The sequence below is a fragment of the Coturnix japonica genome, chromosome 5 (genome assembly GCF_001577835.2).
Source record: "Coturnix japonica isolate 7356 chromosome 5, Coturnix japonica 2.1, whole genome shotgun sequence".
NCBI classification, from domain to species: Eukaryota; Metazoa; Chordata; class Aves; order Galliformes; family Phasianidae; genus Coturnix; species Coturnix japonica.
The window spans coordinates 9,101,904-9,127,205 of record NC_029520.1 but is presented as its reverse complement, the minus strand read 5'-3'; the positions used below and the strand labels follow the sequence as shown (position 1 = coordinate 9,127,205).

General features: G+C 41.6%; 1 protein-coding gene across 7 annotated transcripts in view; it reads right to left on the bottom strand.

Moving 5' to 3' along the window:
• Nucleotides 1-25,302, bottom strand: part of TSPAN4 (tetraspanin 4) — a 379,559-nt gene that overhangs the window by 205,373 nt on the left and 148,884 nt on the right. For all 7 annotated transcript variants that reach the window (XM_015863761.2, XM_015863758.2, XM_015863754.2 and 4 more), the window contains one exon: nt 19,751-19,794. The gene's annotated coding sequence lies outside the window, so the exon portion shown is untranslated. The remainder of the gene's footprint in view (nt 1-19,750; nt 19,795-25,302) is intronic.

Here is a 25,302-nt window from a genome sequence, read left to right as displayed (position 1 = left end):
ATGGAGCTACAAGACACTGTTCCCTCTCAGCCTGCATTTTGTTGGTTGAAGGACTTGTCATGTGCACATAATTCTGTCCAGTTTCTATTTTATATGTCTGCATACTGCCTGCCAGGAATATTCCCTCTAACGATGTGTTCCAGCAGATTGGTCTATCAGACCATCCCGTAACAAGCCGAACACGACCAGCAGTGCTTAGCTCATGCTATGCCCTCTCCCAGTCCCACATTCTCTTGCCAGATAGCTCCTGCCATTGTATTCAATTCTTTTCTGTCAACACTTGAGAGTTCTTTGCCTCACAGGTAAAATGTGTAGCTTGCTTTTGTCAACACAGTGGGTTTAGAGTTGGCAGAGGAAAGCTTATGGGCAGAAAGGCATCAAGAGTCCACTACTTGCATACCACCTCCTTGCATATCAATCCCACAAAGTTATGCACTCATAAGACATAATCCTAATAGGATGGCAGCATGTCAGCTGCAGAAACTATTTTAGGACCATTCATAATACCATCCTGCTAAAGACGAGGCATTTTTGTGAGAGAAAAAAAGTGGCATGTAGCACTAATGCAGCTTTTACCTGACCTTGCTCACATACTACCCGGCTATTTGCAATTCCTCCTATAAACTATGCCAAGCTTTATACTCAGAAATGAAATGCATACGGACGGTATATTTCCCATGATGGGGATTCCTATGTTATCCTCAACTGCAAAGACTTGATACTTCACACCACAGCTCTGGTTGGAAATAATGTGGGCAGCACATGCCCTGAAATTCCCAGCAAAGACATGAGAATGCCTGAGGCCTGGAGCTGAATTTTTGCTGCCTCTTCCCACTCGGCCCCAGCTGTTCTGCTGCACCTCTTGGATTAAAGTGGGAATGCTGACAGAATGCTTCTCAGATGGGAACAAGAAGTCCCAGTCAGGGTTCTTCTCAGATCCGGAGAGGCAAAAGGCTATTTTAAATGTGCTGATTGTCAGGCACGTGGAAGTCCACAAGGCTATGCCTTGGGACTGGAGAAAGAGAACACTCTCCTAATTTGGGACATAGCTTTCCCTTTGGACTGTGGCAGCCATCATTCAAGTGCCAACAGTAAAGCACTGGGTACAAACATAGCAGTAGCTGCCATGGTCCACAACCCCAGGCTCTAGCAACATGTGGCCCAGGAAACTGCTGAGCTGGAAGTAGAATGTACTTATGCTTAAGCACTTCTAACAGATCTGCTGGCCTAATATCATCTAATTGCTTTCAGCAGGCAACATGTCCCACTGCAGTAAGTTCCTTGGGTTAACAAAACATGGTGTGAAAAAGTATTTTTCGTTTTGCAATTACCATCCGAAATATTAATGGTCCTACAGCTCATGCACCACAAGCAACTGAGAATAAGCAGCCTTTCCTCACTCATGCCTCCAGGTTGTTTACCACTGTCAAAGATTACTTATTCACCCAACCTCTTCCCTCTGCCAGGCTACTATTAGAGATAATAGCATCAGCCCTAACTGCAAGAACAGGTCATCTGGGAGGCGCTGAGCACTGTGCCTTTTACAGAGGATTACGGACATTAGTTTCCCAGTCAAAACCTATAATCATGCAGAATTAAAGAATTAGAGAATTGCAGAACCCAGAAAGACTTGAAAAGATCACCCAGACGAGGGTCAAACAGGTTGTAACTATGCCAGGCCACACAGACATTCACTTCATCTGTTCTCAATGACTGCCCAAGACTGGGGGTTACCATTTACAGTATTATAGTGTTTCACTAGCCCACGAACGTTTTTCTCACTAACAAACCTGAATATTATGTTCTGTGACAGAAATCTTATTTCTTACCCTATGCCCACAAGGGGCTCTTTCCTTCTTCTTTCCAGCAGGCACTTACAGGTTTGTGAGGCATCATTAAATGCCTTTACCAAAGAACTCCAGCTCATGCAAATTTCCCATATAGATATTATTTAGACCCTGACCATTAGCATCTCACTTGGTCCAGTTGATCCACAGCTGTCAGCTACAGCTCCCAAAAGGTAAACAATATCCATGCTGAGGTTGTACTGAGCATCAGACAAGGATCACTGCACAGGACTGGTGGCCAAAATGCTAGGGCACTGCAGGATGGTCCTGCCTTTTGAAACAACACTAAGCACTGACTTAAATTTATGCTGATACATCATAACCCCCAGATCTCCTGCAAGTCTGCTTATACTTATGCAGTTGATTATTTCTCCATTAAGAGAGAATTGCATTTATCATTACTTATCATATTTTATCCCCAATTTGTCAAGAGCCTTTTAACCATCAAATGCATTTTTTATTTCCCACCTCCTCTTACAATCAGATTGGGACTGCACAATACATGTACTGAGCTACGTGAGGAAAGAAAAAATTCCAGATTCCAATAGAGTATTTTGAAAATTAAGTTATGAATCAGAGTCTGAACTACCTTCATAATCCTTCCCTCTCGGTATCACAGGTGCAGCTCATCTCTAATGAGGTTTCACAGGATAATTAAATCCGGACAGCTTGGGCAAACATCCGAATCTTCAGTCACTCACCTTTGCTGACAGCCCTGGCAGATAGCTCACGGTGTTTTAATTCCTAACACAAAGAGCACATCATAACTGGAAGCATTGACTGAATGTTTTAGACATCTCTCGTTGCTTTTCTGCTGTAGGTAAAAATGGCATTATCTAAAGTGCTGCATTCGGAAAGGACTTTCTCATGTTCTTGTTATTTTAGGCAGTGCTGCTACTAGTAAAATTACACCACGGGTTTTGCCATGTCACTTCTTTAAAATACCCATTCAACTATTTTTGTGCCATGCGGATGACTAACCTAATGTCCTGCAACATATTTCTAACTCTTACTGAAGGTCCCAAAAGGGAACATACAGTGAAAGCAGCACATAGGACATGAGGAGGCAGGATTACTGCATCTATTCCTGTCTTTGGACTTTATACAGCTCTGGGAACATCCTTTACACTGTCTGCAGTCCATGTTCACACCCTGTAAAATTGCTTTGGCGAGAAAAACACAAAATTCCCACTATAGAGGCAGAAAACACCTCCCAGGAGCAATGCACCAGCAGTTAATTTGGCAGCTCTGGAATTAGCATGTACATTAATGACAATCACATTTTTTTCACACAACATCTCTGCTGTAAAATCATCCTCATTATACAGATTGGAGCTGAAAAGTTACAATATTAGATGGACAAATTCTGTCTGTAAGGCTGAAATATAAGCCAGGTCCTGTTCCCAAGCCCAGCGCCTCACCCACTAAGACATCTCAAATAAAAATAAAATAATTTGACAGATCCTGATGTTTGCTACTCATCCTGGATCTAACACCTCACTAATATAGCTTATAGTATGGAACTATATTGATTTCTGCAGCCTTACCCCACATCTTTGAGCAAGACACTCACTTTTATGAAGTTGTTTTTCCACATGAGATTTCCAAAATTCACTTTATGTTACAGATCAGCCTCATAACATAGGAGCTGCATGACAAAACAGTATCCTCTACTTGATATCAGCAACATTCAGCAAAGCAAGCTGTGCCAGCATGATAGAAAATAAAATCAGGCAGAGATAGCTCTGGCACTTAGTTTGCTAAAGCTACAGCAGTGGTACGTGGTGCCACGCTCAGTTAGCAGGCTCTTCTAATGCAAGCCCAGCCAGCTCGCATTATCTGGGGAGACCGCATCTCTAGGTGCCTGCATTATGTGCCAAGTGCCAGCAGAGCAAAAATTCAGGTGCCCACAGCAGCATCAGGCACATAGGAATAGCACAGAGTGGGTCAGACAAACTTGCAGCTTCACTTCAGCAATGTGCCTGGCTGAGAGTTACTGGGTGTGGAGCCGCATGCTTGTGTCCTGGGCACTAACAACAGAATCTGCACTTGCGGCTGACATTGGTATCTTCTAGCAACAAAAGATTTAGCAACTCACTCCAGAATGAGGATCACACAGTTGTTCAACTCACAGGGCATCAAAAACTGCATCAACATCAGTTTTACCAAGTCCTGCTAGCAATGGCCTGAAGGTTATGTTTGAAAAGTCCAGAGCCCAAACAAACGACACATTTAGAAGTAAAGTCAGTCACAAAAGCTTTGAACAACAAGTCCTGACTGTAAGTACAACATTCTCTCCTTCATGAAGCTGAGTGGGTTTTTAGTACTACTGAGAAAAATCACCTGAATTCTGTCAGAAAGGGATTAAATCCATACAGATCCTGTACATATCACAGCACTGACACAGTTTGAAGCTTTACAAAGAGATTTTAGCATCCATGTTTTAAATACTGTTTTTTAAATGTATGACTGCAGGAAGGCTGTGAAAGAGTAATATTTACACATTTGAATTCCCAAAGGAATTTCTTGGCTAGAAAAGTTCTGGAATGAAGCAAAAAAAATCTCCACCCCAAAAATCAAGGATGAACAGTCATACAAAACAGCGTTCAGGTGGGAATGAACAGCAGACCCTGCCAAGCAAAACACACCAGCCCAGGTCTCTGGAAGCTTGTGATGTGTGAAGCCACAAGTCCATGGAAGTGAAGCTTCACACAGATGCATTTTTTTTAATTCAGGTTGTTTAGTGAGATTTTGCACAGTTCAGCAGATCTTTAATTATTTACATTTAAGCAACTACCAGAAATCAAAACAACATACGATACCTTGATGAGAATGCACCAGCAACACGGGTCCCTCCCAGAGTATGAGCGGAGCAGGGCTGGGGTTCATGGCAGTGAACCGCTCCCCTCCAGCGTCCAGCCGCACAGCTCTCATGGGCGCTCTCACACACAGCAAGCGCTGAACCCTGATTCATGATTTCAAGTTCCAGCCATGGAATGTAGCCATTGAAAACCCAGAACTATTTTTACCCCCTGAGCAGCCGCAGCATTTCCATCCCATAAAGACTTCTAAAGCTAATGCCTTACCCTTAACACACACCCTGAACCTAACCGGCTAAGATGCACAGTTCCCTGGCATTCGGTGTGGTTTTTAAACTGCGCAGTTGCTATCAACAAGACAAAGCAGCTCAGCCCCTGGCATTATTGTCAGCCTTCAGAAGTCAGACATTTGATCCCAGTTGTCAAAATTAGAAATTCCTCGGAAATGCTCCGCTTCACAACATTAGCTCAGAGCAATGACTATCTCTACAGCTCATCTTGTACACCAAACTCAGTCCGCACTTAATAAAAATGCTATAACTTCTTCAGTGAGCTGACAGACTACAGATGCAAGTGAAACCACTCCAGGTTTAATCTTCCATTCTAAGGAAAATCACAAAGCCAAAGCAATTACCCAAAATCCACAAGTCAAACAATAGCTTTTTATATAGAACACATTCAAAAATATGAAATAGACTTCAACAATTAGCATCAAATCACAGCTAGACACTGAAACTGCTTTCTGAGACTATATAAGTATCTTGACCACTACAAACCTTTATAATTGCAAGCCTTGAACCTAAACAACCATACTAGTGTACCTCAGGAGAAAAAAAAAGTCACCTTGCTATTTAGACCTCTACAGCAAGACAACAAAAAAAAGTGATTGGATTTTCCCATAAAAGAACTAATCAGATTTTTGCAAAGTCAACAATAATCAACACATTATGAAAGCACCTTGGCAGAGAACAGTCTAGAAACAAGTGCTCATACTTAATGGGTCCAACTGCCAAACAAAACAGCAGATTCACTGATCTAGCTTTTTCACATCCAGCTTCTAACACAGAAAAATAACAGCAGATGTTACACAAACATGCAGTTAAAACACATGAGTCAAATAGACATCTTGAAAGAACAGTCCATTATTGGTAGTCCTTAACCTGTGGAAGCATCTGGAGGCTTCTGTAAGAATTAGTAACTCCACAGCAACACATCTTACATTAAAAAGGAGTCCCACTCACAGCCAGCTTTCATGGAGACAGAAGAAATAGAGTGCAGAAGGTGAGACTGGCAACTTCAGAAAGAAGCAATTAAGCAGCAAATGCCATAACCTGTCTCCTGAAGTATTTTAGTGCAGAAAATCCCTAAACAACTCCTTCAAATAACAGCTGCAAAGTAGCCTACACTAGGTTAGAGAAGAGCACTGAAGACATATTAGTTTCCCTGTCTCCTGCTGTGAATGTATAGAGCATCCATCTGCATATGGAAAAATGCCATTCTGCATGTGGCCTTTACAAGACACAAGGCTACAGATTATCCAAGCAGGTAAAGGAATCCAGGAAAGCCAAAAAGACAGACTATACAACAGTCCCTAACATCTAGTTAAGAAATGAAATTTAATTTTTACCAAATAAGAGCGTGCATAGCTTCCCTCACACAAACACAAGAATGAGAATCGTTTGGCTAGTGCTCTTTTTTTTGGCCAGTTATTTCCCCAAAGCAGCAATCACTTCACTCTGACTGCAGGGTTCTCTTCTCCAGAGCTGCACTCTACCATAATAGCAGAAGCACCAGGCTGAGATTTGGATGATTAGGATTCAAATCTGGGCTCTGACAACAGCCACTCCCCTAGCCCTGGGTGAATCATATAACTGGTACTCTTCTCTGCTTCCAAACTAGAGGTCTTGTTGAGGGCACCTCCCCTGGATCTACTTACTCGTCTTCCTCCTGTTCTAAACAAAGCAACATCTGTTTTCAATTTCTGTCCTCTTAACAGGGGAAACTGACATCGAGACTGATGCCTTCTGTCATCAGGTGGTGCAATTTTGATGCTTACTCTCTAGCTCAGCTCAGAATCCACCTCCTTTGGATTGGAAGAGGACTCGTTCAGACTGGAGATTCTCTACCTCGGCTCAGAGATCTTGTTTGATTTGGAAACTTTTTTTCCTCAGCTTGGATACCCTCCTGTTCAGTTCAGAGATTTTCTTTCTTGATAAGGAGATTCTGTCTTAGCTCAGACTCTCTCAGAAACTCTTCCTCTCCACTCAGTTTCAGAGGCTCCTTCCCACTCTGGGATGGCACTAGTAGGCACAAGCCAGGCCCCAAATAATTTGTGCCTTCTCAGATCTACCTGAGCTGCAACATCCCTGTCTCAAATACCTGCTTAGGCTCTCAGGATCTTGCATGTGTTCACAAGTAAAGTTCCACAACACTGTCAACACCCATTTCTCTAGTTTCTCCCTAGTCCCTCCACATTCCCTGCCATTTACTATTCCCTGGCTCTGGAAAGGCTTCTTCAAAAAGAAGTTGCTGCAGAAATCCCAGAAAGCAGGCAGTAAGCCCACACTTCAAAGCCTTGTTTGCAATACAAGTCCCACACTACTGATAAGCTTTCTAACAAAACTCTCTGAAGGGTACAGAAAGTTTCATTCTAAAGGTTCAGTTTTCCCAGCCAATGCCGCCAATAAATATTATAGTTCTGGTCCGGTTTGGCCTGGTTCCATGCCTAATGCGGTAGATAGACCCACCACTCTAAGAAAAGGGAAAGGGGAGTAGGAAAAAGGTAAGGAAATGGAGCTAAAAAACCAAAAACAGCAGAATATGAGGGTGAGACTAAAACAAAGGTGTTACTTAAAAGTGAATTTCACATTACAGAGTCACAAGAAGTACTGAACAAACAATATGGCTTTGGAAAACACCAGAGAATGAACAAAAAGGCCAGAACAAACACCTAGGCAGCCCCAAGGACAAAAGGAAAGAAATAGCAGAAGGGAAAAAAAGCCTTCTGTCAAGGATGAAGTAAAAAGAAAACTGCAGTAAACAAAGCAAAATGAAGAAAATGCAAACTAGATGACCACTGGCACATTTTGCATATTTACCTGTTCTTACAGAAATCTGTAAGACAAAATCATAATGGCTCTTCCCCATAGCAACATCTATGAGAGAAACATTTCCTCCCCACCCCCATCTGGCCCCAAACCATTCTAAAAACCCATTGTCAGTATGATGCACAACTTCATTCCAAAGGGAAACCTTTCAGACTCAACACACATCAAAGTACAGAAGAAAGACAAGGCATCCCATTCACACCAAGAACTCAACCACTTAGTGGCTGAATTACTTCCTCCTTAACAATTCCCTACAAGGACTTTTACATATTAGCTCCTTCTGCAGCCTCAAGCATGAAGTACAAATTTTTTGTCACAGGGATTTACACGCCTTCCGAAAGTAAGGCATTCATGGATGCTCACACCTTGCACTGTTTTACAAAAGGAAAGACTGAGTATCACAGTACAAGATAGGCAAAGGGATTACGGTTTTAAATGCATGCAGCAAGACTTCCTATAAGCTGACACATGAACATGCTGGCAGGACCACCACAAAGCAATTCAATCGCATTATGGTAAATTCAACCGTCTTCTTCTGCCACTCTTTGTCTAAGGGTACACCACCACAGTCCCAAATCCCTGCTCCTTCGTGTTATCTTTGTTATGCAGCACTTAGCACCTTAATAAAGCCCACATAAACGTCCATGGGTTGATGTCATAGACTAGATCACAGATCAAAGCTACTCCCCTCTATCAGGACAGGGGATATTTCCTGCCATGCTTTTCAACCTCCAAAGTTTTCATGTTCCATGGTGCCCCATTGACAGTCACCCCATACAAGCAGTGGAGCAGCAAACACAAGCAAAGAGCCCATAAGTCTTCAGGTTGCTTCCTTGCAGATATCAGTACTTATCACAACTCTTCAGAATTCAGAGCTGTCTGATGTTTTCACAAATCAGGAGCCTCAGTCTAACCCATGAGCAGAGATTCCACCCTAGAGAAACCACACAGCATTTTTGTAGGGAAAGGTGACTTTTCCCTCACAGGCCACAGCTGGAGATGACAAGGTCCATTCAACAACACCATATCAAGAAGTCTCCGCTTGTCACCCTTTAAGCCATCAGAAAGTAACAAATCTCTTTTGTCAGACTTCCTTTGTCTCATCGGAAATTAGATCTCAGGAAGAGAGAAGACATCCAGGGAGGAATGGGGTGCGTTTGTTTGTACAATGGCTTTTGTTCCACACAGCCATATGGAAATGCAAGATAAGGTGTCTATTACTACCCAGAGACAGTAGGACACATTGCACTTCGAGCATAGGAACAAGTCCCATTTATGCTAACAGACCCTGAGAATGCTCAACCCACAGTGAACACAGTTGCTGCATGTTCAAAGAGCTGCATATAGGCACCAAGTGTTTGCTATTCTGTTCACTTCTGACAACTTCAGGGCAGTCTAATATTGCATTCACTATGAGAAAACAAAATGGATTAGAAACCCGTATGCTGATTAGCTGAAACCACTCACACCACCATTCAACAAGTTCCCTTGTGGATCACTGCTAATGCAACACCTCAGTTGCTCCCCCTGAAAACAAGACAATTATACTGAGATGATTAAATTTTTGGTTAAATCTTTGAAAACCATTATTTTAATACAAGAAAGGCAGCAAAAGAAGCAATCTAACATATCCAGCAACATAACAAAGAGAGAAGGAAAGAGGCTGTGAAGTACCAGTGCTCTCTCCCAGCATGCAAGGCAAGCATTCTCATATAAGGCACAAACACATAACCAAGATACTAGGTAGGGATGGAATAATTTCCACGTGGTTAAGAGCATCATGTAGCATTTATAGTAGTTCTGCCTGCCCCATGCAATATCGGAATGGATGACACCAGGAAGACACAGCTTCAGCCCCCATGATCTCACATGCATAGTTATCAAAGGCTTCTAAATGTCAGAGTAAAAGCTTGCTACATGCACCCACAGTTACAGGTACAGTCCCTCAAACAGATCACAAAAAATTACTGAACTCAAAGGGACAGGTTCTCCTCAGAGACAGACCATAGACCACAGACTACAGTGTTAAATCAGTAGCCCACGTGAAAATCTAGTTTGCAGCTCGGTAATTAATTCTACCACTCAAGGAATCATTCACTAACAATTGTGCGAGAAGGGTCGCCTTCAAAACCCAACTGTGAACTCAGATCTCAAACCTCCCCAGCAAATGACTTCCTCTTCCTCTCTGTCACTTACAATACAAAGACACTTCAGTTACTCGCACCTTAAAAAAATGTGTGCCAAAACACATAAGCCATTCTGAGTTCATTACAATTCATGTGTTTTGTTGTTTGTTTTTGGTTTTTTTTTCTAACAAATCCCACCTAGAAATAACTTCTTTATGCTCTTTGGAAATGGAAACCACTTTTGCCATTGACTTTATGACTCCTTAGTTAAGCCCTCCAGTAGCTCTGGCCATGTTTCTGCTAATGATGTCCCTCCCACATTCAGCTTTCACAGTGATAGAAAAATTAGCATGCATAAGGTGAGGCTGGAAGCTTCAGAAAAAGGCCATAAGATCACCATTAAGCATCAAATGCCTTAACCTACTGGTCTCCTAGTGTATTTTAGGGCAGAAAATCCTTAAGACAATTCCTTCAAAGCTCAGTTGCCAAGGAACCTATAGTACACACATTCATGTACAGTAATCTCATTGCCTCACAAAACTCATGGAAATTCTGGACCAGATACACCTACAGCTGTGGCAATCAAGAGTCTGCACACATTCCATTTACGAAAAAAGTAGCAGAGCAATCACAGGACTCTCTCATCACTCACCATGAAGTACCCCTACCATCACATGGACTGATTCTGCAGCTCTAGAGAATGCGAGGGAGCACAAAGAATTCAGCAGCGAAGGAGGCTTCTTGGGGAATGAGAAAGCTACAATTGAAGTGTGCAGAAGAACATGAAACATCTCAAGACAGCCAGGTCTGACATCAGTAATATGAAGCTCAGAAAAGGCATTAAACAAACAAGGCAACAACACAAATATTGTAAAGTCCAGAAGACCGAGCTGCTTCAGCTTAGTGCTGTAGGAAATAAAGCAGAAAAAAATGCTGTTACTGTGAATTCCTGCCTCCATAAGGGTTCTTCCCAGCCAACAGCCTTCCACTATTTCTGCAACGAGATGACTTTCAAACTTTGTTATATTTTCAGTGAGGAATCAGAAACCCAGTCAGCAGCAAGAAGTAACAGAATAAGTCTAGTTAACAAAAGCACCTTCACATTCCACCTGAGATTTAAAACATGCCTGTTGCCTACACATTAAGTATCTACTTGTTCAGGAACAGACAGCACCTGAAATCATTGAATCTCTAAAGGAAGAGAAAGCATAAGAGACAGATACAAAGCCCTTTTCTTCCCAACAGAATATTTACCATTCTCACTGCATACTACCAATAGAATTCAGTGAGGGGGATTTTTTTTTTCCCTATAGTACAAACCTGAGGCTGCCTGATAATTTCTGCCTTCAAAATCTCATTTTAGCAAGTGTAGAGCTGACAGGTAAACATAGGTTAACTAGCTGTGTCGTACAAAAGACTATCGTGATAGAAAGAGAAAGGGAAAAGGCTCATCGATGGTGAAGGTTCGCAGAAAACTCCACAAAGGAACAATCACCAGAGGAAGAGATCGTGCTTTAGTGGTGATCAGCCCTTAAATAAGATCTGGGAGAGATGGAGCCAAACTTTACCCCTTCCAGTAGCACAGCTGAATTACCTTCAGCTGTGCTCCCACAGCTGACTTATCACTTTGCCTCAGGTGGTTAATCAGGGGTTCAGCTGTGATCAACAGTTTCCTATACAGCAAGTTTCAAACTTTGTGAAAACCAGAAACTGTAGGACCAAGATCATCTCCCTTGGGATTTAAGCCACGCTCTCTTGGAGACTGTCAACACTAAAAAGAAAGTCATTCACAATCCTCCCACAGGTGCACTCGCTGATTCATTTAGAGATGCTGAAGAACTGCTCAAACTGGGATTAGCAATAAGAGGCCACGTGTGAGGGCCTCAGAATTTAGTGATTTCTTTCTAAATTCAGAGTTCCAAAGTTATTTATACCTTTTCTTATAAAAGCCAATCTTTTCCCCTCTGTCCTTGTTTTCACCCCTTATGAAAGTGGTCTGGGATCAGTAGTCAAAAAGGAAAACAGCAAAAACACAAAGCCTGGCATGAACCCATGGCTTTCAGGTATCAAAAAACTAAATCACAGAGCATAGCACTATAGTCACCAGGCCAATTACCAGAGAGGCTTTAATATATAAGGGGGAAAGAAAAAAATGAAATGGAAAAATAACAGTTTCAATTTGTACCAACCTACTTCTTTTCCCCATTTAGAAAATACTAACTACTTTCCTCACTGGAGAGTTAAGAGTTAGTTTTCAGATATTTTTAGGCACAATCCCAAATCATGAATCACTTTTTCTTGAAGAGCCTACATGCTTATAGGAAAAAAAGCTATAAAGGAACTAGTGATCACTGATGATAAAGTGTCCATGCACCCGAAGACCAACAGAAAAAGGAACCTGAAAACTGCGTATCAATTTTAGTGTCAGCATTCAGGGAGAACATTGAATTATCAAAACTAGCAGTTACAAAGCAGAAAGTCAGAGTTCTTTCTTCTACTCTTCAACAAGCACAGGCAGGCTGTCAATCCTGCTTAAACAGAAAGCAAAGGGAATAACCTGAGTGTTGATGTAATAGGTGCCACTTTCTTGCACCACTCAAGGGAGACTACACAGATGTCAAGTCTCACCCATAAAGGTTCCTAAAAAGGAGAATTTCCAGCTTCAATCCCCAGCTAACTTTCTGCTAATCCTTTTGTACTTGCATGCAGAGTGACCAAGCATAAAAAGACACTCACAAACACACACTTATTTCTTCTTCAGCAGCCTCAAGTGCTAGCAGTCATAAATAGTTGTCATCGCTGTCCATCCAAAATGCACATCCATGAAAGAGAGAAACAACTGTACAGCTACCAATAGCCAAGTTTCCAACCACAACACAGGCAAGTTGCTAGCTGCAGGCTTTATGTACAGTTCATGTCACTGCAGTGTCACACTCAGCACCCTGAGGAGCCTCATCCGCTTCACAAGGGTGAGAGGTGGCAGAGGCCAAGAACTGACTTCACATGCACTGATACAAAACCAGACTGACAACAAGGGAGAGCTCACACTACACCACTTGCACTTAACTCCTGTTGCAAAGAGGAGGAAAACTGGGTAACAGCATCGGTTTCTGCTTGAGGCTTGCACTGCTGCAAAGTGCAAGGCAAGACAAAAGAATTAATGCTATACGTTGTGTTTCTTTTCCCATCTCTTAAAGCATTTGCTCACTGTTGGAAAACGATATAGGGACAGATGAAATTCAGAGCTGAAGCCAAGTCCTCATGCGGTTACCATCAATTTTTGACTTCTTTCATAGAAAAGTATCTCAAACATTGCAAAATGTTTCAAAGCAGAAGTTCCTTTCCGAAATTCCTGCAGATACCTTCCCTAAATTCTTTCTTGGATCACAGCCTGTTTCTCCCTCCTCGTTTCTTCATTTACCTCCTCACTTTATTTCACTATCCTACATCAACAACTAGAATGTGAGCAGTCTCTGTAAATATACACACACACAAACAATGAATGTCATAGTACCTCGTGGGGGAAAAAACAGGTATATATCTCCTGCATTACTACATTCCTGTGACTGCTCCTTGTCCAGTTCTTTAGAATACAAACTGGGAAGAAATGGAGGATCAAACAATCACAATAGAAGGACATTAACATAAATGTGCATCATTTTTAGTTCTTTTTAAATGGAATCACACCTGTAGAACACAACAGCAACAGACTTCTTTCCAAGTAGATGTTGAAGAAATCAAAGATTTGCTACTTAGCTTGTATGACTTGCAGCAGAGGCCTTCCTTATCCTAAAGCTTACTTTTGCAGGTAGCAATGCCCATGCTAAAACATTCTCCAGTGAAGAAGGAGGGGGGGAGGGGTGAAAAGGTACATTTTGGTGTTTATGAGAATCAGCCACAGAGCATAACTTTCCCATACACCAGCTGTTCTCCAGGTATATCCAGTTTAATATTTTGCATTTACCCAACTTACACAGGGCTGGCATACATCTGAGAGTCCTAACCACATCTACTGTGCACAGCTAAGTATAGTAGCATGCAATTAGCCCAGGATTTATCAGAGTAGGCTGGAAGAAAGAGAACAGCCATAACTATGTTAGCTGGCACTTCTTGTAACTTTCCAGCTATGCTCCTAAAACAGAACAGCTAACCTCTTCAGCTCTAATTGAATGGTACAAGAACAGTTAAGTGGTGAGAGGTGCTCTTATCTGGGAAAGCTGTATGTGATATGTACAGCTTAGATGTAGCAATCAATAAATGAAGCTGTGATCAGTGGCAGCAGCCGAGCCTTGGCTAATCATAGTGGGGCATCTTCTATCTGACAGATCAAATACAGAACTGGAGTCTCTGCAAGGGGAACAAGTTGGATCTCAGCAGTGTCTCAGCAGTATGTTGTGGAACAGTTACTACCAAGAAAGAAATCTGAGTGACACATCTGGCATTGAGCTGGACTTTGCAGGTCTGATCTCCTGAAGGTGGGATTCAAAACATACTCAGCAGCAGCAAATTCAGGTGATCAAATGAGCAGCTGCTACCTGCTGGCACCAGTTCCCTGGTAAGGGGCAGCCAATGGGAAGCAGACGTGGAACAAAGCACACACTGTGCACTGCTGCACACACCGCAAGGCTACAAGGCACAACAGCATGCTTTAGACATACACTACAGCAGTTAGCAAAAAAGAGAGGATTAAATGTAATTTCAGACACATACATTAGTATGTACACGCTCCTTTCTTCCAAGTGCTAGCCACCTCCATCAAAGTGTTCTTAGGATACAAACTGACTATCACAGTTGCCTTCCATCATCATCATTTTCCTGACGTTTAGCTCATTCTACAAGCTTGCTGGTTTCCTCTAGGAAAAATCAGTTGATCTACTAGAACACAATAGCCCTCCCATAAAATCTCTCCTCACATACTTCTTTAGATTACCAAATCTACCAAAACACAATCACTAAGGTGTTAGTAATAAGCACTATCAGTAACACAAGGATTCTAAAGGCATTATGCACCTTGCTTACTTATACACTCGGAAAAAAGCCAGTGACTAAAGGCAATAACAAAAATATATGACCATTTTCTTCTGCTTGTTTAGTCACATCTTCTCTGGAAAAAAAAGATAAAAACCACAGTTTTCAAACGAAAATCAGAGCTACGTGAAGGTGAATGCACTTATGTACCATGCTGATCATAACTGAAAAGCACCAGTCATTTTGTCATTTGGAATAGAATACTTCCATGCGTTCTCTCAAACACTACTGTTCTACCATTCTTACAGAGGATGGTATTTAAACTTTCCATGAGTCCCCCAGTGTCTCACAAAGATCCATCAAATGTAGCTTCTAGTAATGCTTCGCAGTTCAGCATGAACTCACGCATGTTCAGCTCCTTGTAAACACTTTTTTTTTCCTGAAAGCAGTAATTTGCATCAGTGATGCACCATTGTGCTCCTCAAGCACCATGGACTGGCACAGCACCAGCCTGATCTGCAGAATACCACTGACATATCCCTGCTAATGATTCTGCATCTGTATTTGAAAGCTACGGGTATCCTTAGTTTGCATCACACTAGCAACTGAACTTGGAAATTCACAGCCAAACACTGGATAAAGTGCTTCTTGAGAGAGTTAGATACCTGTAAAAATGACAACAAATGAGCATACAAGCCACATCAAGAAGGTGGATAAAGAACCCAAGAGGATTTCATAAACACTGCCTACCTTTTCCTCCAACACAGATAACGATGCACTGTCAAAATTTCCTATTAAACCTTTACAGCACTAAGATCTCAATGTGCTGGAAATAACCCAATGCAATGCATTGGAAAATTGTTAAGCCATAATCATTTTAGCTAAGAACATCATATTTATGACAGCTTCACCATGTTCATTACAAGTTTGGCAAAAATGGAAAGCTTTTTACTCCCCATTTAACAGCTATTTCTGTCAAGGCCAGCACTGCTATACCAGAGTACTAGAGGCTCTGGCTGCATTTTAATCAGAACCAGTCACTGCTTCATTTTAGGCTAGAGAATAGTGTTGAGACATGGTTTGCCTGTCTGCTGCTGTGAATGTATAGAGGTCATCCATCTGCATCTGGAAAAGTGCAACTCCACATCTGACCTTCACAAGACATATTTTCTTCCAAGGCTACAGATTATCTAAGCAGGTAAAGGAATCCAGGAAAGCCAAAAGACAGAAAATTCTCCAAGAAACTGAATTTTTACCAAAACAGAGCATACGTAGCTTCTCACACAAACGCAAGAAAAAGAAATGTTTGTCTAGCACTCCTTTTTCCAGCCAGTCACATCCCCAAAGCAGCAACTGTGACTGATGCCACTTAACTCCGACTGCAGGCTTCCCTCCTCCAGAGCTACATTCTACTCCAGTGACAAAAGCACCAGGCTGACATATGGATGATTACGATTCAAATCTTGGCTCTGACATCAGCTACTCCTCTAACGTCAGGTCAATCATTTAACTAATCCTCTTCTCTGTTTCCAAACTAGCCTGTAGATTCAATATTACCCTATTTACTATCTGTCGCACTTTACAAATGGGGCTACATAGCAGGGATATCAGAAATAATCTTGCAGAGCATAACATTCTGTGGAATCTAATTTCACTGAGCACAAAGAGTAATCAACACTCTTGAAGCTGCCCATGCTTTTGTAGACTTCAACTGATACTCATTCCTGCCACCTGCTAAGGAGGAAATGGATAGCTGCAAGCTTTAGCATTATCAGTGTTCATGTTCATATCCTCACCCAATCTGTATTAAATCTTCCGTAGGAGGAAGTCGTGGACCTTTCTTCCAACGTACATTCTACAAGAATTAAAGATGGAAGAGGAACACAGTTCTGTAATATGAGACCATACATTACAACCACAGTCCTTAAATCGTGACACACAACTGGTGAGAGGACGGTGACACGGACGTCTGAAAGTTATCATCTGCCCAACATACAGCACCTGCAGAACATTACAAGCTGTGGCCACTCCTATCCCTATGCCAGAAAGGAGGGAAACACTGCTAGCTGCAGCCAAAGCTGTCAGCACTCATCCTCTCCTGGAGCAGTTTAGCCACTGGAGGAAGTGCAAACAGTCCCCAAGCCTGCATGATGCTTAACAGAGTAAAAGGATGGGAATGCAACTACAGATCAACCTTTCCATCCCTTCCTTCTTCCTTCTATTCTTTCTAAGAGGTGAAAGAGACAAAAATATCTGCTCCCTCCTTTTGCTCTTTCCTCATGTCCCTTCCTAATTTTTTTATACCACTTTGATCTCCAGCTATGGGAATGCGAGAGAGTGACAACCAATACAAAGCTGTTACTTAGTGGAGTATTTCACATTATAACAATGCAGTAAAGAGAAAGCTGCAATAAATGGAAAATAAAAATAAGAAAATGCAAACTAGATGACTACTGGCACATTTTGCCTATTTACCTTTTCTTACAGCAATTGTAATGGCTCTTTCCCATAGCAACATGTAAAAGAAATGTATTTCCTTCCTTCCACCCTCTCTCAATTCTGAAGATCAGTAGTCAGTGTGATGCACAGTGTGATTCCAAAATGGAAACCAGGAGTACCTTTCATACACCAAGATACGCCAAGGCATAGAAGAAAGGCAAGAATTCCCATTCACACCAAGAATGTAATCACTTAGTCATTGATTTGCCCAGAGAAGGAAAAGAGGCTTCCTCCTCAACAATTCCCCCCAAGAACTTTTACACATTGGCTTCTTCTGTGGCCTTATGTCTAAGGGACAATATATGTTCTGAACATAAGGCATTCATGGATGCTCAAACCTTGCGCTGTTTTACAAAAGGAGAATCTGAGTATCACAGTACAAGATAGGCAATATAACTCTTTAGTTAAGCCCTTCAGTAGCTCTGGCCATGCTCCTGCTAATGATGCCCTTCTCTTCATGCCTTCTGAAGTGCCCTTTCCCAAATCCTTCCAGTTCTCTGTGTGCTCCCTCAATGTGTCCTCTGCTGAACTCTCTTCAAGCTCCATGCTGTTCAGCTTTCTTCTCTAGTCCTGCTGGGCTCTTCTTTTTGTTCATTTCCTTTCCTCCCCACATTTCCTCTAAGTTGCAAATAAATGTCAGCTCTTCTCATGACACAAAATACCAAAATTCTTGTTCAAAGTGGAATGTTTCTTTGTTTTATACCTTCATGCGTGTGCTTTGCAATTACCACAAACTCATCATGGCTAAAGCAGGTAACTTCATTTTCTTCTCAAGTCTCTGTGGCCCATTATCTTCTTTCCTAACTATTTAGAAACAATAACAGCATCCTCCTGCTGTGCCAGCCCCTAACTTGAATGTCATTTACATCTTGGAGCTTGCTCTCTACTCTTACATCATGTATCTACATCGTACCTCAGCACAGCAGACGCTTTCCTCACAGCACTGTTTATGGGCCAGTTGTAACACTGTATCAACTGCAGAGATAAAACTCTCTTGACAAATGCAATCTGGTTTCACAGTTATTTATCCAAAATGCCACTTTAAAGGCCATTTCCCTACACCACCTCTTTGGAAACATTATTTCTTTCTAAGTTAGCCTCCGTTCATTCTCTTCTCTCTTTCCCATCAATAACAAGTTATATTTCATCGCTATGTTATCCACAGCATAGCCACAACTCTCTCCCAATTCTTCTTCATTATCAGAAGTTCAATTTCTTTCTCCGTCATAGCCCTAGGGATTCTATCAGCTCTAGTCCAGAGTTTGAAAATACTTTATAACCCTGGTGCGGCTTCTAGCTCTGCTGAAGTCTGAGGGTTGTGGAGGCCAAGATTTTGTTTTATGAGTAATTTCTGAAATCATTCAAACTACTCAGTGCATAAAGTTGAACATAATGCTCAACTTCAGAAATGGTTTCCTGGTATCACTAAGTAAGCACAACCACCTTGGCACAACTAAACTAGATAATACTCATATTACCAAAGCAGCCTATAACAATCACACTAACTTTTCTTGGTATGATTTATACTAGTTCACAGGACTAAAATAATAATAATAAAGACCACTCTTAGCTTTTATGGCAGTGGAAATGCAATGTATATAAAGGTTTGAACAAATAAATCACAACAAAGCCCACTCTCAATCTAAGAAACTTTGTTGACATAAACTGTGTTCCTTTTTGATGCAGACTTGAGGTGACATTAGTGCCCCTATAATTTTATTTACGGTTAAGGCACAAAATAAAGTCACCTTAGTTTTGGTTTGCCCCTATTTATTCACTAGTTTCCCTTCTGATATCCTTCAGTGCCTCCCAGTAGCAACTTCATAGTAATATATCTACAGGTGATGCGCACGCATTTCTTTACCATGTCTCATATATACACACCGCAACACCACAAAGCATATTAAAGCCATCAGTTTTAGAGGATGACTCAAAGATCCTTCAGAACACAGTGTTAAGCCAGAATACGCAAACTTCATTGTACAAAGACATTATCAGCCAAATGACAATGGTTATCCCACCAGGTCCAATCCATGTTTGTTTCCCTCCCTTCTGAAAACTACAGTTTGCGAATGCTCGAGCCTACCCTATATATTTATTTGAAATATTTACAGATTCCTAGCTTAGGCAGATACGCTTTGGTAAAATGGAAGATTTAGTGTAACTTGCAGCTGTTACTAAACAGGAAGCATCTATTTTCAGATGCTGGACTGCCTTTGTAAATGTTTTCAAGGAGATACCCTTCCATCACCCTGGTACACCACAACAGAGATAGTTCTGATAACTGCGTTATCTCAAAGAGGCAATAATGAGCTCAACAAAATGTCCAAACCAAAACACAAGTAGAAAAGAATACATTACCAAGGTGAATGGAGGATACTCACCTCTGCTTTTGCTGCCTGCCTTTCAATATACTCTATTGAAGCCTCTGTAAAAAGAGAAAAAGATGGAAATGTAAACAACTTAAAGACACCACAATAAATAAATAAATAAACCAGACAAGAGAATGTCATACATCTGAATATCTGTTTAAGACTTGTTCACCTGAATGACAGCACTGATGTGAAAAATACTTGGATAAAATATGACTGTTTGGAACCAATCCCTAGTCTGATTTTGCATATCAAATACTGCATTTCCAACTCTGTATTTCTTTTGCTCTGTCCTACAGCCACACACAGAACACAAATCTCATGAGGGGGAGGGGAGCCAATACCTCCATGCCCTATGACAGAGGGTGTAAGACACCCGAAAGCCACTGCCTTCTACAAATTGCTTTTATTTTAGAGGTTTATTTAAATAGGCTACATCTCTGACTTTAAAGTCTTTTTAACAAAAATTCTTCACACTTCATGCACTGAACCATGGAAATCTCAGCTCAACAATTAAGAAACAATGATACAGTTTGCTTTAAAAAAATAATAATAAGCACATTTTTTGCCACATATATAACACACATATATAACATAAATATAAAATAGATATATAACACAATAACTTCTCTAAATAAAACACAAGTCCCAAACATGCTAAGGAACACCGCAGTGAAAGGAAACTGCATTTAAGTGTTTCTCTTTCCACTCTAAGGTTTTCAGGCCCCAACGCCATTTTGCACAGCACACTTACATGTACAGAAAGAATACAGTTAGGAAAGCTTCCTTCTTTTTGAGAAAACACAGTTACTGGGAACTATAATCAAATAGAAGAGGCAGGTTGGGACCAGGTCTTCTGGGACCAGGTTTCCCTTCAGAAGGGCAATAGGAGCACTGTGGAGAGCTGTGGGAGCAGACTGGAGGCACAGGGCCATGAAAAGGGGTCTGTGTCAATCAGGGCCTTGTGATAGCAGGGATGCAACTGAGGTCAGAATACAGGAGCACCCCAGGACACATCAGGGCCCAAGCAGGAGGACCATCAGCAGGCTCTGACAGGATAAAGCTATATCCCCATCCTCCCTGAGGTGCTGGAGACCCATCTCTGCCTTGGCAGCTAGGGAACTTGAACTCCTCCGTGCCCTGCAAAGCTCAAAGGATCACCACGTGCCCAGCTCTGCCTCAACCTGGACACTTACCATTTGGGGGCTGCCTGCTCCCAGGCTCCTGGTTCCCCAGCCTCAGCACCACCTGCCCCACAGGGTCAGGCTGCTCCCCTGCATCAGCCACTTTCAGTCATTCAATCAAAACAAGCCTGTGAGCATACTGCCCATCCCACCTCAACAACCTCCATTCAGCTCTGCCAACCTATGGCCATCACTGGACTCACCTGGTTATAAGAGCAGTCCAGAGGCTGCTCAGGGGCAGGGCACAAGGAGCAAGAAAGGCTAAGAGCATCACAGTTGGCAGCATCAGCAACACAGACCTTCCCTGCTTGTCTGCCTTTGGTAAAGGATATTTTAACCTTGGGAAGCATAACCTTTCAGTCAGACACGGCTTTCATGCTGCTGTCCAATGCACAGTAAAGGAGGACAAAGAGCTTTTGCTGTTATTTTCAAGCTGTTCTAATTAGGGGACTACATACTCCTCTGCTTAATATCTGCTTTATCCAAATGGACAGGTCAAATATACAGCTGACTGACCACATCAAGCAAAAACCATTTTTTTTAATTTTTTTTTTTTAAATTACTCACTGTAGCTATTTTGCATGCCAATATTACTAACAGATTTGATGTTGAACATCCCTGTTTGGATATAAATAATACCTATTTCCCCTCAGAAGTTGGCCAAGTGTACCCAGGGCAAGTGCTGTCAAGCCACATCATCTACATCCTCTATGACAAACAGTCCTATTGCTGTCAGTACTCAGCCCTCTGCCCCTATCAACCTCTAAATACTCTACTTTTCTATCAGAGCATTCTTATTTTAAGAGGATAAACACAATGATGGAACTAACGCCCACACAGGCATGAACACACACAGTAAAGACTGAAATGGAACCCACCTGTCAATTTTGGCTAGAGCAAATGTAAGCATGTTGCATTTTGAAGAGACACTGATTTTTCAAATGGTTTATACATTCTCATACATAAACAAGAAAGACATACTACCATACTGGTTGCAAGCTTTTATACCTGAAAATGCTTATTTGCCCATATGAATTACAGATTCTAGTAATTATACTGGCACTATGAAGGTTTGGCTTAAGCAGAGAATATTCTTTTTATTCTGAACTTCTTGAATTTAACATTTGTTCAAAAATCACCATCAGCAAAAAGATTTTACAAACAAAGTACTTTCGGATGCATCTTAGATCTACTGTAGAACCACAACAAATTTTGGAGATGAAAAACATCAACTTGCCTTGTACTGAACCAGAAACTAAATACAAGCATTCTGTTTCCTGCCACAAATTACATAAATGTGACATCCCTGGATCCTGGTATGTAATACAGATCTCCTCCTGTCTGATTCCTGTCCAGACTCTATCCTTTTTCATACTTGCAGTCTGGAAGATGCCAAAGAATGCACAGGAGTGGCATCCTGGAGAAGACACAATGCTTTCAGATTCTGCTGAACTTCTTCAAGTTAAGCACAGATCAGGTAATAGATTCCCAGCTCCATCCTGTTGCTCTCATCTCCACTTCTGAATGAGCACATCAAGCTTTCCTTCACTTGTCACAGTGAGGCTTCTAGCTCCATAACTGTCATGTCAGAAGGGGACGCTCAACAGGAAAAGCAGTAATTGCTGAACTGTAGGAATTGGAAAGGACCTGTGAAGATCAATCCCCTGCTAAAACAGATTCTCTATAGTAGGTTGCACAGGAGAGCATCCAGATAGTTCCTAAATGTCTCCAGAGAAGGACACTGCACAACCTCTCCAGGCAGCCTGTTCCAGTGCTCTGTCACTTTCACAGTAAACTTTCTCTCTCATGTTCAGAAGGGAAATTCCTGTGTTCCAGTTTCTACCCACTGCCCCTTGTCCTGTCACAGGGCACTGCTAACAAGAACCTGACATCATCCACTTAACTCCTGCCCATGGGATATTTGTGAGCATTGATAAGATTCCCCTCTCCCCAGTCTTGTCTTTTCCAGCCTCAACAGTCTGAGATCTCTCAGTATTTCCTCATACAGGAGATGCCCCAGGCAGCCCCTAATCATCTTGATAGCCATCTGCTGGACTCTCTCCAGAAGTTCCCTGTTTTTCTTGAAATGAAGAGCCCCGAACTGGACACTGAAACCTCTCCACTCCTTAAATTCCACAATTTAAGTTGCTCATAAAGCTGAGGAAGATGGTCAGACATCTGTATGACTTATTTTTAGGTATACTATTAACAAAGCAAAAGAGAGCATTTAAAACCAAGTATATTCAAATCAGCTCAGCCACCTCCAGCAAGAGGCACACATAGCAAAGCCTGACCTTCTTTTCAGTCAAGATGATTCAGGTTCCCAACATTTCTAGAAGTGCAAATTTCTCTTGACAGCCATAAATTCATCTGAAAAGTGATGGCAATTAAAGAAACGTAATCTGTCACTCAACAGGGTTTTATTTTATGTGATAATGTGCTGATATATATATACACACAGTAATGAAAAGCGTATTTTGACATTTAAAGCCACCCTACTTAGCTGTGCCACAAAACCCAAGCTGTCGGGAGACATGGGCGAGTGTAGCAAAATTTTTAGATAACAGCAACTTCTAATTAAGAAATGAAACTTAATTTTTACCAAATTGGAGCATGCATAGCTTCTCTCACACAAACACAAGAAAGAGAAACGTTTGACTAGGACTCCTATTTCCAGCCAGTCACTTCCTCAAAGCAGCAACTGCAACTGATGTCATTTCACTATGACTGCAGGCTTCTCGTTCAACAGAGCTGCACTCTACTATAGTGGTTAAAGCACCAGGCCAACATTTGGATGATTACGATTCAAATCTTGGCTCTGACAACAGCCACTCCTTTAACTTCGGGTGAATCAATTAAATGCTACTCTTCGCTGCTTCCAAACTAATCTGTAGAGTCAATATAATCCTATTTACTTTACGTTGTGCTTTACAAATGGGGTTGGATAGCTGCAAGGTTTAGTGTTTTCAGTGATCATGTTCATATCCTCACCAAATCTGTGCTAAATTTTCCATAGGAGGAAGTTGTGGACCTTTCTTCCAAGGTACATTCTACAAGAATTAAAGATGGAGGAGGAACACATTTCTATAATATGAGACAATACAATACAACCACAGTTCTTATATTACAAGTATGACATGCAACTGATGACAGTGAGACAGACATCTGAAAAGCACACTGATAATACCTTTACTCTAGAGTTGCAAGACTATCATGAATGGCAAGGGTAGCTACCACTTGCCCAACACACAGCATCTGCTAGCAACAGCATTACAAGCTAAAACCATTCCTACCCCTACGCCAGGGCGGAGGGAAATACTGCTAACCACAGCCAAAGCTGTCAGTACTCATCCTCTCTTTGAGCAGCTTAACTAGTGGGGGAAGAGCAAACAGCCCCTAAGGTTACATGCTGCATAACAGAGTTAAAAAGGATGGGAATGCAACTACAATTCTACCTTTCCATCCCTTTTTTTTTTTTCATCCTTTCTCAGTGGTGGAAGAGACAGAAAAATAGCTGCTCCCTCCTTTTGCTCTTTCCTCAGGTCCCTTTCTTAAGTCTTTCATATCACTTACATTGTTAACTGAAAATGGGCATTTCCAAAGACGGGCAAATGAGGGTGAGGACCAAGAGAAAGGTGCTACTTAAAAGTGTATTTCACATTACAAGGTCACAAGAAATACTGTACAAACAAGAAGACTTTGGAAAACACCAGAGTATGAACAAAAAAGCCAGTACAAACACCAGAGCAGCCCCACAATGAAAAAAAGGAAAGCAACAGCAGCTTGACCTTCTGTCAAGGATGCAGTAAAGGGAAAAAAGCAAAAACAAACAAAGAAAACAACAAAACACCAAGAAACTACACAGAAAAGGAGAAGTGGATAACCACTGGCACATTCTGCACATTTACAATACCTCGTGGCAATCATAACGGCTCTTCCCCATAGTAACATCTACAAAGAGACACTTCCACCCACCCAACACCATTCTAAAAACTAGTTGTCTGTATGATGCACAACTTCATTCACAGGCATGAAGTACAAAGTTTTTGTCACAAGGATTTACACGCCTTCTGAACATAAGGCATTCACGGATGCTCACACCTTGCACTGTTTATACAAAAGGAAAGTCTGAGTATCACAGTACAAGATAGGCAAAGGGATTACAGTTTTAAATGCATGCAGCAGGACTTCCTATAAGCTGACACATGAACATGCTGGCAGGACCACCACAAAGCAATTCAATCACATTATGGTAAATTCAGCTGTCTTCTTCTGCCACTCTTTATCTAAGGGTACACCACCACAGCCCCAAATCCCTGCTCCTTTGTGTTATCTTTGTTATGTAGCACCTTAAGTAAGCCCACATAAAGACCCATGGGT